Genomic DNA, 14,505 nt, shown 5'->3' with positions numbered 1-14,505 from the left:
TCATCCACTGGACTCTGAGGTAATGACTCTACACAACTTATGCTTTTGTTCAACATCTTATGACTTTCCACTCTAATACCTCATGTTGTAACTTATGTTGTTCGCTCCTTCATGAAACATTATCTACTCCTTTTAGCAGCATATTACTATACTGTGTGGTGTCATGCATCCTGCATCATAAATGTCTAGTGTTAATTCAGCTCTAACAATGGAGACCTGTTAGAATTGAATTTACACTGTTTAGAGTTGAAATAACACTGGGCAATTTACTGTGTGTAAGGTGACATCCTTTTCAGTGTCATTGTTCTAATGCTGAGGTGTTGGTTTGTAAACCATTCATTGATGCATTATGTAATATACATCCTTTGAAGTACTACCAGTTTCAATATTCCTAAAGCTAAGGTATTGCCTTATGATACACAAATACTTTATAGTCATTGTAGAAAAAGATTATTGGGAAATGTTGCTGGAATAAAGTTCAGTTCTAAAGGATAAGTAACAGTAACAGTACTCCAAAGGTACAAATACCGATTAAGCAAAGATAACATAATGAGTAAAACAAGTTGAATTGTATCCACTAAATCAAGTAAATAATTTCAGTTAGAATTTTGTATTTATCTATTATTTACCAAAAAGGAGAAAGTGACCTATGTCAAACAGTTGTAAAAACGGAATGAATAAGTAGTTTTTTTTTCTGTAGTAATTCTCACGAAGTAATTTTCAACAATGTGCCTTTGTAATTCTTCCATTTCACGTGATTGATAGGAGCTGCTTTTCCCTATGTTTATCTGTCAGAAAATCACAAACCAAACCCAGAGCAGGCTGTGGAATATTACATTGAATATGGCACTTTGTAGTGGAAATTCCCATAAGAATTTTCAATTTACAGGAACACACTTTCATTGCATTTAGCAGGAATCAATACTAGGTACACACTTCACCTGCTGCTGGGCAGTATGTGAAAAGCATAACTTATACTTGCTGTAGTTCTTATGAATGACTCTCCAAACATAGTATGACCACTATATTACCAGAAGAAGCTATTTCAGTAGACACGGAGTAAATAAACAGGCATGACTAAATAAGCACTGGCCCAAGAGGACAATGAGGTCAGCTGACACGTAAGGTTTGAAGTCTATTTGGAATTTATTTATTTATTTTTTGGGTCACGTAAAAGGCAGACCTCATTGGTACACAGGGATAGCAAGAGTTCCACTAATCTGAGCCTGCTCACCTACTCACATCAAACAGCTGCTGTCTCACAGCCAAGTTGCACAAGGGTCACAGTGCTGCATGATACAGATTTCTGTGATGTGCTATAGTTATCTCATGCATTATAAGCAGACCTGCATTGTGCATACATTTCTATCAACAATATAAAACACATATTCAGAAAAGTTCTTAAACAATATAATTGAAATTATGCAGTTTAAAATACAGATCATTCCAGCACTAAAACACCTGATGCAACAAATTATCTAATCATGGTCTTCTAAACTAGAACTTATTAGTGATTGATGTAGGTTTTCTATTAGTACAACAAAAACCTGCACTCCCACTAGCTCTTCATAGACAAGACTGGAGATCCCTGGTACATAGGAAGGTCAATATACTGTTATGACCTCACAGTGGGTCTAGGTCTGGGGATTGCAGCTCTCGTCCTGAAGTATGTGAATTGGTAGAAGAAGAAGAAGAAGAAAAAAAAAAAACAGCAGACCCTGTGGCTCTCCAGGACCAGGATTGCAGACCCCCTTGATCCCCAGCCATGCAAAGAGATTACACTGACTTTAAGATGAGATGATACAACATCACAAACTTCTATAATGAAAATAAAAGTTTTGCCATTTTAAATGATCATGTGCGCTGTTGCCATCACAGCCAGGCAATAATTTGAACAGCAGTGCCAAAGATCTTGGATATGTTGCTGGAACACTTGATTTTCACAGTCCGTGCATGGATAATATTTGGGATTGAGTACAGATACCATCAAGGAATGAGAGCCACAGTACCCACTGAACTGCAAAGAGACTAATAACATTACTATGGAAATTGTACATCGGGACACCAAAGAATGAATCATTTGTAGGGCAGTGACCGATTTAGGCCAATCTCATTATGATAGAAATATATTTCTGTATAACCTCTTTTTAGTGTAGAGCTGACAGAACTAGGCTGCTAAGCCGGCTGCATGTACCTAATTTGCATGCATTTTGCACCAAAGGGTGCAATTGAATTCACATTTGGGTCCCCTACTACAGCAGAAATAAATAGGTTTTTATCGTGGGTGCTGTAAAAGGTCTTTCACCCTTAGTGTGGAAGGTAGCCTGCTGTAAATTCAGTAACTTTTCAAAATTTTATTTGCATTCATTGTACACTAAAGTAAATGCAATTCTGCTTCAGCAGAATGGCTTTATGAGAGAGAAGTGCATGACAAAGTACCTGAAATATCTCATTTCATTTCACATTTGTAAAATGTATAATTTCCACATTTGTTCATTGGGATCTCTGTTCTTTTGACCCTTAATGTAATAAAACCTTCTAGATCCAAATTATCCTTGATTGTAAGGATGTTAACAGATCAGAACAAAATCACATGCACTTAATGAGCTTCCTTCAAACACTGAATGAAATCAAGCTTGATTTTCATCCACAAGGATAATTTAGAAAATGTTTTTTTTTTGTATTATTTTCCCTCAGTAGACTTTCAGCACTTCCTTTCCCTCTTGGCAGACATCTGCTGTGTGCGTATGAAATGGAATGCATGAACACACACCCAGCTGCCTGTATGCCTCAGTGGGAGTCTCGCAAATTCTCCAGAAATCCCTGATGAGTTTCTTGGACCATGAGTGCTCATTTGTAAAATTTGTAAATGCTCACTTAAGATATTTATAAAAATTAAACAGTGTTGACTTCTCCACCCAACTACATTCCCTAATTCTCTTGGGTATTTTGTGAACATACCTCAATGCAGTGGGGTGGTTTTCTTTCACAAAATGGCATTCACACTCCACAGGTGACTCAAAGTACAGAACTGAGGCTTGATTAATCTTTTGCAAGAATCCTGACTCACCCATGACTTAATGAGAATGGGTGATTACTGCAGTACTATAACGTTGAAGTTTAATATGGTTACACACTCACACACAGGACACACATTTGAATTCTCACAAACAAAAACATTACAAACAGGAGGTTTAGATGTGGTCATAAAGAATGTAACCTATGTATGTCAATATCAGAGAAGCTGAAAACTATTCATTTGGAATTGTGCAAGACGGGGTTGCTGGATGGCTCATTCAGTTAAGGCGCAATGCTGTGGTATGTGGATGAGGCACATGGCCTCGGATCTAATCCGGACCGGATTGAATCCGGACCATACCAGTGCTGACTGTGGCTGGTAGCTCCATGTATGCATCCTTGCTCCATGCATGCATCACCTATGAAGGGTTCAGATAGGATTCCACATTCATCACTTTTGAGCGACCCTGTTCAATCAGGTGCCTGTAGATTGCAGTCAAAGGTACATATAAAAGGTCTATAAAAGGACTTCCTTCCTTCGACTCTGCTCTGTGCAGGCTTGGCTGTAGTCTGTGGTGTGCAACAAAGCATCTGGTGACACCATTTCACATCATATTCACATCATAAACCTTATAAAACTGACTGACATGTTGGTCACCAGTCGGCACCCTGAGCCGACCAGAGGAGGATGGGTTTCCCCCTTGAGCCTGATTCCTTCCAAGGTTTCTTCCCATCTGCCACAGGGAGTTTTTCCTTGCCACTGTTGCCTTAGGCTCCTGTGGGGGTTTAGGCCAGGGTTGTCTGTAAAGCGTATTGTGACAACTGCTGTAAAATACGCTATACAAATAAAATTTGATCGATTGATTGATTGACCACTTGTTCCGGAGGAGAGCAATGGATGTCTACACCCTCCTGAACTGGAAGTGGGGTTGGATACACTAAGCCAAATGTATTTATTTAATGAATACTGTTTGAGAAAGCCAGGTTGGGGATTTAGCCAGGACAGCAGGGAACTCCCTACTCTTTGCAACAAGTGTTATGGGCTCTTTAATGACCACAGTGAGTCAAGACCTCAAGGTCTCATCCAAAAGACAGCATTCCCTACAGTACAGTGTCCCCATCACTGCAATGGGGCATATTCAACCAGAGGGAAGACTGTCCCCTGCTGGTCCACCAACACCACTTCCAGCAGCAACTTAGCTTTCCCAGGTGGTCTCCCATCCAAGTACTAACCAAGCCCACACTTGCTTAGCTTCAGCCATTCAGCCACATGGTGGTATGGCTGCTTGCCATTGAAGGCAGCCACTCTCTATACTGCACCAGGTGTGTCACTAAAAACCATATTATTTTTACTAATTCAATTTTGGAAAAAGATTGGTGCCAAAATTATTGTCACCTCTAAAAAGTTCCACCTACAGTAAAAAGTACTTTTAAAAAGTTCTCAGTACTTTTTCCACCCTCCCTCTTTAAGAAAAAAAATATTGAGTCATCAGTCTACAGTGTTTTATAAGATTGGAAAACATACTGGAAGAGATCTTTGAACATTCCTCAATACAGAATCTTTTAAAAAGCTCTTGTAGACTGCACTTTTCATTACAAAACACAACGTGTTGTTCAGTTCATCTGGTGACTGAGATGATCATTACAAAACAGTACATTTGCAGTCAGTCAGTCAGTCGTATTTCTGTGCTGGTGAAGGGCTTAAAAATTCTTTGGTGGAAAATGCATTGTTGTGGGAAATGCGTGCCAGCATGCATGCCCACACTGTATCCATATTTGGAATAACCCTTTCAGTGAGTCTTCATGGAAATCACATGGCCTTCCTTGCCACCACAAAAAATTCACTCAGTTATGAACATATTTATTTTATCAGCACTGTTGCACTGTAAGTACACTCCTACTGTGGGTGTTTTTAAAATTATTTTTCCTCCATGGTTAATCTATTTTTAAGGATGCTATAAAAACATGACAAAGGTCCACAGTAGTCTGTGGCTGCGAAGATGTCTTCTGACAACCTCATCTTAAACTTTTAGCACTCTCAATAAATGCATCTGTCAATGTGTTGAGCAATGTTCCAGCAGCAGAATCAGATGGCTCAAAATGACTAGTCCAGGCAAATTATTGAAGTCATTGAGTGTTTGAAGCTGGGGTGAGAGCTGCAACCAGTTTAAAAAAAACACATTTTTAAATCACTTTTGTCTGTGTCCCTGTTATTTTCCGTGGTAGTTTGTTAGAAAAGTGAAGTTCACATAATTTCTTGTTGCATAATGACAGGAATGATGAAACTTTTTAAATAAAGTAAATTATTATATTTATAAAGTACAGTAAAATAGCATGCTGTAATTTCACACTTCATATCACACCATTTCTGCTATAACATGAGTAAGCTAATTTGTACAGAGACAAATATTTTGACTCCAACAACCATGTTTCTTTAATTTGAAGCATTAACTTGAAATTGTCCAATTCTGTGAATAGAGACAGTCCCAGAAATATTAAAATGGTCCATTTGCTGGTCATTCAAACTGAATCATTATTTGTGATTCAAGAATGGAAATTAATACCTTGTAAAATGGCACATAATTTTCCCAATTATGGTTATTGAGTCAGTGCTTGCTCAATTGCAAAAATAAGTTTGAGCCAACCCGCCTTTTACTTTATTTGTGCATTTGAAGGCAATGTGTCATTATTTTCGAGTACACAGTGAGCTGAAGTGTCAAATGTAAACAAATTCAGCAGAGAAGGTGGAACGTAACTCTCATTCAAAAAATATCTTTTGAAGGTTGATCTGATGGCCAGAACATCTTGTTTTGCAACTAAAATGTGACATATTGTACTTTTGAACTGTGCTCACTAACTGTTGTGGCTGTGCAGGTTTAGTGAATGAGTTGGTAATGTGGTAATCACAGCACTTGCAGCTGCATTTAGTTTTAGAGTATGATTCTGAGTTTTTCACCAGCCTTTTGCTTACATCCATTGTATGCAAATCCGGTGCTCATTTTTAGTTGGATTGGGGACTTGTTCAGGTATCAAATTTGTGCCTGTGCAGGGTCTTAGCCTTCACTAGTAATCCATCATTCCAGAGGACTGAGGTTCCTGCTGTTGTTCTCTACTCTCCACCAGGCCCATTGGCTAACTTTCTGGATGAGCTGGACATCCTGCCCAGCTCATTTCCAGAGAATGGGACTCCAATAATTTGCTGGGAGACTTCAACCTCCATCTGGAGCTCCCAGACAGCTGGCTTTCTCCATCTACTCCATTGATCTGATGATCACCCCCGTCCAGTACTGTAATCACCGTCTTCTCTCAATTCCCCTTTCGCCTTCAGTTCAACACTTTCCTCTACCCACGCCTGTCAAAATATCCTAAATCATTTCTCGAAGCCTTCTCCCAGCTACATATCAGCTGAGACTGCTGCATCCACGCTCATCTCATCTCTCTTGTCAACACTTGATTCTCTCTTGTCACCAGACCTGCAAGGCAATCTACTCCTAGCCCATGGCTAGCTGACTCCCTCCATGCCCATAGGGCTGAATCTGGTTACCCTAACCTGGCCTGGGCAGAAAGCTTGGTTATCTACTTGCGATCTCCCTCTCCAGGTGGAGTCTCGGCAACTGGCACCCTCATGAGCCATTTTGGGGGCTGTCCTCTCCTAGCCAATTACTAACTGACTCCTTCCATGCCCACAGGACCTCATGACAAGCAACAGAGAGATGGTGTCATTTTTGCATTAATGGTCTCAGTCACAGACAAACCTTTATGCATGGCCGTATGCTTGACTGTATGCGCCTGTAAGCAACGGGTGTGGCTGAAGTAGCCGAACGCACTAATTTGAAGGGGTGTCCACATACTTTTAGCCGTGCACTGTATGTATACACATAACCTACCGCTAGAAAAAAACATTGCATTTGTCACTGTCAACTAACGTAAGCTTGTTTACATAACTCAAAGCTGGTGATAATTTACAAGCTGGGCAGCTAATTTATTCATACCGAATTTGATAGAAGACCTACTGCCATTTCACAAAATTTCATAGATACCAAAGTACCAGTTGTAGACTTATGCTAGCTTTCGTTTGTGATAATGTTAATAGATAGCCTTGCGGTCTAACTGGACTAGTTATTATACGCAGTGGTGTCATTGACAAGGAATGTGCGTTCTTGTTCAATTTTTTCCTTAAATCTCTAAAAAAAATAATAATAGACACAGAGCAGCACCGTTGCATTTTTAAATCACAAGACTAGGTCATAAGCGTAAACTCATGTGGTTTTGAATGCACACTAGCCCACTCACCCAATTGTTGGTATTTAAATGATTAGTAATTGAAATCATTCACCAATTCAACTCTCTTACATTAAGTCTTACATTATCTAAATTAGACAAAGTTATTTTCACTTGCAAAATGTAAGGGAAATAGTCCCTTTGAGCACCAGCGGCTGTGCCACTGCGGTCTCCTGCTCTTTTTTGCAGTAACACTATGGACTGAATGTCAGATCTAAAAAATGTAGCATGTATAGGCCTCATACTTGCAGAGAGCAGAATGCGTTGTTTGCATTCTAACTCGCAATTAAACAATACAAGTCTTTAATGTCATGAAGACTCCTTTTTCTTATTTTTGAGTGTGTTGTTCACATTGTTTGTATCTTACAGAACCACCATGCTATGCACATGCTGTTTTTCCTTTTTTCATTCATATACAGTATATATACCGATCCTTCATTATGATCGCCAATCCCTTAATGCATCATTGATCTGCACAGCCCTACTCTGGGCAAATACTCATCTGTGAGTGGGTTGGTATCAATTCATTTAATTATATTCTGTTAAGCTGAGCATGGGCCACCAAATAAGCAATTGCATAGCTCAATAAGAGAATGTGTGCATCTACACACAAATCCTTCATGGGTGGCAGTATGTAAAGGAACTTAAGTTCCCCAAGTCAGGAACTTGCCCTTTATGAACCTGAAAAAGCTGAGCAATCACAAGCAATCACCTTAAAAACGTTATTGGTGGCTCCTGAAGCCTATTGAAACAAAATTCAGACATAGTCCACGAGGTAAAGCTGTGGTACCAGTGTAGTATAACCAATCAGCACATGTATCAAAACATAAAGTTCAATTGTGCAGAGCAGAAGGGAAACAAACATGTTTGCTCAATGTGACAGTATAATCAATAGGTGACTGGGTTTTGTAACTACGTATTCCGTAGTGGTGTCTCTATTTCCTGTCTTTTGGCTGCTATTTTCAGATACTTCTGTTCAGTCAACAATCCATACATATGGATGTACTTTTACATCCAATTAGGACCATCATCAGTGACTTTTACTAGGGTAAATTTCCTGAAAACTGAGGTTTACTATAATTTAATGTAGAACATTTGTTACAACTTGCTGATGTTGTCTGTACATTTTTCATGTACATACTTCATTTATTCAGTCTGCAATGGTGTAATTCCAGAAAAGTCTGTTCTAGACATTGTATATCATATATCTAGACAATTATACTATTCTTATCCAATCCAGACTGTAGATTAACACATGACCCATCACCTTCTTATTCCAAAACCCCAGGCAAGCATATTCTAAAAGGACTACCTCACTTCTTGTAAATTGCAGATAGTTCCCACTCATGTCCCCAGTTTGAAAAAACATGCCCTTCAACCTCGAGCACATGCCAATCACATGCTTGGCAGCTGTTCACTATTTAGAGCTTACAGCAGCTGTATAAAAACAGGCAGACCAGAAGTGATTCTGACAAGTCAGGAGCAAGCTTCTCTAAACTGTGAAAAGGTGACTAATTTAATTATCTCTATTCAGCATGGGCTTAATAAGTTCTTACTGGAACTTTCTAATGTAACTAATGAGCAATTTTGCATTCAGTAGTGACTTCAACATGCATTATTGATGAATGTTTTCTTTAAATATTTGCCTGCAGAATATATATATATATATATATATATATATAAATAACACTGCTTCTGCGATACAGATTACTATCCAGAAACATTTAGAAAAACAGAAAAATGGCAAGTGTTCCATCAGCTGGATGTCTGCTAGCAAAAAACCAGTTCTACCGAAGTAAGTGTCTTCGCTGAATGTATGAAAACACTTTCACTGTAAAATGTCTGATACCAATGAGGCTTGAAAAGCATTTTATTTTTTGTGTTTCTTTTTTACAGAACGACTCAGCTCTGCCTCAAGCAATTCCTCAACAAATTCCTCAACAAATTCATCAACGTGTTGTGATCTTGTGGGAGATCCGGAAAAGACTCCCATGCCACATGGTGAGACCATGATTGTTGGCACTTTTACGATATTTATGTTAATTTACTTAGCATACAGTACAGTATTTAATCCTGACAAGTAAGGGCAAGCCACCACATCTCCCGTTCCTTAAACATGGTAAAGTTTGATATCCAGTGAGGAAATGATTCATAGATACCATAGCAGAATACTGTGCTATGCATTGGTTGTTGAAGGTGTGCACAGTTGTGTACCTCAAATAAAATATTGTTTCATATTATAAGGTGTACATATGCCGTTTGAGAAGTGCTGGTGGCTGAAGAAGTTTTTAACATGTGATGTGGTGCATCATAATATCGCAGAAACTTCATTGGTAAATGGGTAAGTATCAATTAATTTTCTATCGTCAAATTTGAATAATATACTGTATATGACAGGTGCATAACTGCAAATTATAGACATTATATCTCCTAAAGATCTAATGCTGATGTTTAAAACACAGAAGATATTCTATTCCCCAGTTTCTCCAAAAATGTCTCACATATATAAGAAATTTCACATATTAAAGTGATGAACCATGCATTATGGAAACTTAGCTAAGGTAGACTTGTTGGTGGAAAATTACATACCCCCTTAAATAATAGCACAGTATTCAGAGCGATAGTCGTTTTAATATCAGAGTGGTGAATTGCTGACTTGGCATCAATTATTTGGCTGTCCACATGTCAACAAATTCATAGACACTACTTATATTATAAGAACACTAGGCTTATTACAGGACTGCAAACATTAAAGTAGTTACTGATCTGATTCAAACAATGTCATCTTTTTATGGGAGTAAACATGTTAGAGGCACATAGCAGAGGTGTTTCTAATACCCTGGAGGACTGTAATGCTTTTGAAGGGGTGTTCTTTTACTGCCATGAAAACAAATCCCACATTAAATCTCTCTACCTTAATATTATGAATAGAAAATTTGGCCAATCCACCTCGATGCAGTAAAAGTTTACAACATATGAATGCTAAATGAAAGCTCAGCACTTGTTGCTGCTGATGTTTATTTCATTGCATTGTCTGTGAAAAGTGTTCTAAGGTATCAGTCAACATTAGATACTTTCATTATCATTTGAACGCTTTGTCTAAATAGAGTCACTGTCCACCAGAATGCTTATTAAATTATGTCCACCTTCTCAATACGTCAATAAAATATTGGTTTCTCTCTCTCTGCGAGAACGGTCTTTGCAATATTTTTCAATTGAAATGTTACGCTTAAATGGTAAAAGCTGTGGTTGTTGAAGACAAAAAATTGTCCTTTATTCCTGTATTTCCAGTGCTAAGGTAGTCTCCATGATGCTGGCGGATGCATGACTGTAGAAATCAGGCTGTAAACTGAAAAGGCCTTGTGAGGGCTACGTGTCTCAGACCACCGTCTCCGCAGATAGATGGTGCAGCACTTATCGAAAAAGGAGGTGAAAGGTTACCCTCTGGCAGAAGTTAGTGTTCTTTGGTTGCCAAGTATGTACAAATGTTATATAATCTTTGGCTGTGAGTCACTATGGGTGGCATTAAAAGTACAATACTCAAGTGCATATACTGTAAAGAAGAACAAAAGTGAGTGTCTTGGTTGTGACTACCCAATTAATTAGTCAGTGCAGATAAATGACAAAATAACAAAATGCAAAATGACACCAGTAGCTAAACAGACCCTTGAGCCTGGACCTGAACCTAAATTTTAAGGCCATGAAGCACTGTCATATACATAAGCTGCCATTCACTTAGGCTTGAGCTTACTGAAGCAGAGCCTGTCAGATTAAGAATATTTTTTTGCCAAGACCTGATTAATCTCAGAAGGTTTGCAATTTAAGGCTTCAGGTTAATACGTTTCTCTGGTCTCAATTTGCACATAACTTTGAAGATTATATTTGCATAATTGCTTCTGCAGACAGGAGTGAAAAGGAATGCATAAGATTGTAATTTCTTATGTTTTGATGATTTCTTTTTGTGAAAAGTAATGTGAAACTCTTAATACGTGAAGTAATTATACATCTGCAATTCTCTTTTGGTGATGAAACTTTTGAAAACTTGAAAAAAAATTCATGTAACTAAATAATTAAGGTTGCAGACAATTTTTGTGTTTCCTCTTACCTGAGTTATTCATATACTAATATTTTATTATTTTTTATTTATTCGTGCCATATATGGTTATACACTTTGTTGTACGTCGCTCTGGATAAGAGCGTCTGCCAAATGCCTGTAATGTAATTTAATGTAATATAGACTTGCACTGTTACAGTTTTTGTAATATACAGGATGTTATGCAAGTCTATAAATGTATCAAGTTTTTGTTTATTAGGTATTCATACATACAGGTTTTATTTTGTCTAACATGTTCAAATAATTATATTAATATGGCCACACCTCCAACACATAAATAGGAATTTTATAAACAGTTTACTTCATAAATGCTGAAAGTGCATTGTACAGTTATGTGAACCAACATCTTAACTGGTGCACTCAATAAAAATTATATCCATTTATGCTATATCCTTTTATATCAGTGTGGCATTAGGTCTGGTGGTGAACCGGACTGGGCTTGGCTGCGACAGGTGGTGGAGAGATCACACGCACCTGGGTTGCGTTAATTAATCAGCCCAGGTGCTTAAAGGTGTGTTCCTCTCCACAGTTTGGGGCTGAGACCGGAAGCTCACACTGAGGGTACGTTTTTTGTTTGTATTTCATTTAATTTCAGTTTTATTTCTTAGAAAATGATGGAGAATGTAAACTGCCACTGAAAAGTAGTAGGAGCTGGTGTAAAGTGGGTCAGCTATGAGTGGCACACTGTAAAGTGGTCGCTCTGTTTTACTTTTTTTTGTCTTTCTTATTTTAGTTTGTTGTTTTAGTTTATTGTTTTTGCCCGAAACCTGTGAGGGGGGAGGGCGTTTATTTAATTTCGTGTTTGTGCGGGTGCTCTCTTTCTCTCTTCATGGGGCAACCAACATTGTCTCCCTCCCAGGGGTGTCACACTGGAATGTGACAATCAGTGTTTATAGTCTACTTCTGAATGTGTAGGGCACCATAACTCATCCAACAGCATAATGGCATTTACCAAGCACAGTACATTAATGCTATTAGCCTAACGGGGAACTTGCTTTACTGCTTGTATATCCTTGTAATGTAGAACTGAGAAGTCCGATTCATGCAGTAAACCTATTTTCTTGCAACAGTTTGATTCATTACTGTGTTAAAACCATAAATCAATGATTTCTCATAGCCTGGCAGATTATTAAGCTGCCTGCTTTAGAGCAGATGGCTTATTACCAGTTAAAGCTCTCAACAGTAGTATTGTGCTACTAACACACAAATTAGTTAGTTAGACAGAAAACGCATCCAGTTAGAAACATGTAAATTTTGGGCGCAAAAGTTTATTCCATGAAAAAGGCAAAAATGCATGTTTAAATTCAAACCTATTTGTATAGGATACATAGTTGAACAGTTGCATTATTTTTTAATATTTTTGTATAACTTGTTTTGCACATTTTGTACTAATAAAACATTTTTTTTGCAATTACTCTGATGAATCAATTCACACCTTAAACTGATCAGAAGCTGTGACCATCCAGCTGAAAGATGCGACTGGCTAGCTACAAGGGAAGGCTAGCAAGTGGCTCTTCTGAATTGATTTTGAATGTTGCATAAATAAGACAGCTATGAGACTGACTGTCAAAACTCATTAAATAGGAGGTATGATGAGCAATATTCATTAAATTCATGAAATATCCAGCAATCACAAGTAATATTGCTTTTCATTTCAAGTTTAGTACCTACTAGATTAACTAGATTAATGCGGTTTTAGACCTATCATGTTCTAGAGTTCATACAGAGAATTTTGTTTTATATTTAAAGCCACAATCCCTTTCTTTTACAATTGATTTTTTTTTTACAGACACAGGCGTTGCTTATTTACACATTGAATTAATATGGTATAGTGCATATTTCTTCATCGGAATGAACATAATGTAGGTAGTCACAGTAAATAAGTAACCATGCTATATATTATAGTATGATGGGCTAGATAAAATAATCCCAGCCCTGAATGCATTCTCTCTTCAATTTTTATTTAACTTCGTAGATAAGTTCAGTTTGTGTAAAACTGACAGGCTGTGCTGACATGGCAATGTGTACCACTTGGCCACTCTAGCCCGAGAGTCTAGCACTACATACATTTTAAAACTTTTTTTTCTTTCTTAAAAATCTAATTCTTATTATTTTTGGGTAAAACGTACAAATACGTAGCTAAATGAAATGGAGAGATGATCTTTTCTGGGCGCAAGTACATTTGCTATTTAAACAACGTGGGCGCTGGATGGGAAAATGACAACTGTGTCGGTCTGAAACTAGCAAAGACACTTGTGTTGCGCTTGGCGCCGCTTTGCACCGGGTGTAAGATAGAGCCCTACGGGTTCAAGGAGGGAAATCTGTAACAGTGCAGGGAAGATGAAATCAGATTTCAAATTATTCAGACTGGCCATTTATATTGTCCAGTCGGGACCACAAACCAGACCTGTACAAATAATTTGAATAGGACATTTTGCTCCAAAACCTTGTGTCTGGAAACCTTATTTAAAATTCCTTTTATTAATTTAAATATGGTTTGTCAATTGAAAGTCCTACATCATTTATCCAAGCAAGGGCAAGCATTCTCCAGCAACCAACGATAATGAATTTTAATCAAGGTAATCAAATAGATTTTCTATGTTTCTTCTTAATGAAAGGTCACATCCTATGAGTAATCCTGATCTGTAAGGGGATGCCAAAACTTTTTTTATTTATAAACTTTGGCAAAACTTTGGCACTTTTCCAGGGTTCAGCTGGTTTATTGCAGATGGAGTTTGCCAAGCTCTTGCAGGCTATGACACTGGTGATAAAAGCCTCAGGGTCAGTCACCTCAGTACAGCAGAAAAATAGTAAAGCCCTACCATGTGAAACTTCTATATATGTTCAGTGGTAGGGTTAGTCATTGGGGGGACTTACAGACTCTCTGTCTTGATCATAGTGGCTTCTAAGTGCTGGCAGAGACAAACAACAACAACAAAAAACAGGACAGCTGCTTTGAGGAAATGTTTGAAAGGAGTGCAGAGCAATAAATTCAAAAAGTCAGACCAACCCCTCAGGAAATGCATTTTGAAGACAACTGAACTCCAGTAAAGAACAAAACAAAAGATTAGTCATTCCAGAGAGGTGTAAGG

General features: G+C 38.0%; 1 long non-coding RNA gene across 1 annotated transcript; it reads left to right on the top strand.

The window, feature by feature from the left end:
• Positions 1-8,716: 8,716 nt before the first annotated feature.
• LOC135261115 (uncharacterized) lies at positions 8,717-12,480 on the top strand. Its single transcript, XR_010331838.1, has 5 exons — positions 8,717-8,806; positions 9,006-9,094; positions 9,196-9,300; positions 9,544-9,640; positions 10,591-12,480. It is a non-coding gene; the product is annotated as an uncharacterized LOC135261115 (long non-coding RNA).
• Positions 12,481-14,505: the final 2,025 nt, after the last annotated feature.

The sequence above is a fragment of the Anguilla rostrata genome, chromosome 8 (genome assembly GCF_018555375.3).
Source record: "Anguilla rostrata isolate EN2019 chromosome 8, ASM1855537v3, whole genome shotgun sequence".
NCBI lineage: Eukaryota > Metazoa > Chordata > Actinopteri > Anguilliformes > Anguillidae > Anguilla > Anguilla rostrata.
This window is presented reverse-complemented; position numbering and strand designations above follow the sequence as displayed.